This window comes from Phyllobates terribilis, unplaced genomic scaffold (assembly GCF_046119375.1).
Source record: "Phyllobates terribilis strain yellow unplaced genomic scaffold, ASM4611937v1 Scaffold_8__6_contigs__length_399053987, whole genome shotgun sequence".
Classification (NCBI taxonomy): domain Eukaryota; kingdom Metazoa; phylum Chordata; class Amphibia; order Anura; family Dendrobatidae; genus Phyllobates; species Phyllobates terribilis.
Genome location: NW_027362768.1, coordinates 388,421,516 through 388,422,093, shown reverse-complemented (window position 1 = coordinate 388,422,093; position 578 = coordinate 388,421,516).

Here is a 578-nt window from a genome sequence, read left to right as displayed (position 1 = left end):
TACAGTCACCACTAGAGAGGGCTCCTCACATACAGATGTGTATATATATATATATATATATACATATATATACAGTCACCACTAGAGGGGGCTCCTCACATACGCATCTGTATATATACAGTCACCACTAGAGGGGGCTCCTCACATACAGATGTTTATATATATATATAAAGTCACCACTAGAGGGTTCTCCTCACATACAGATCTGTATATATACAGTCACCACTAGAGGGAGCTCCTCACATACAGATGTGTATATACAGTCACCAATAGAGGGGGCTCCTCACATACAGATGTGTATATATACAGTCACCACTAGAGGGGGCTCCTCACATACAGATGTGTGTATATATACAGTCACCAGTAGAGGGGGCTCCTCACATACAGATCTGTATATAAACAGTCACCACTAGAGGGGGCTCCTCACATACAGATGTGTATATATACAGTCATCACAAGAGGGGGCTCCTCACATACAGATGTTTATATATATATATATATATATATATATATATATATATATATATATATATATATATATATATACACAGTCACCACTAGAGGGGGCTCCTCACATA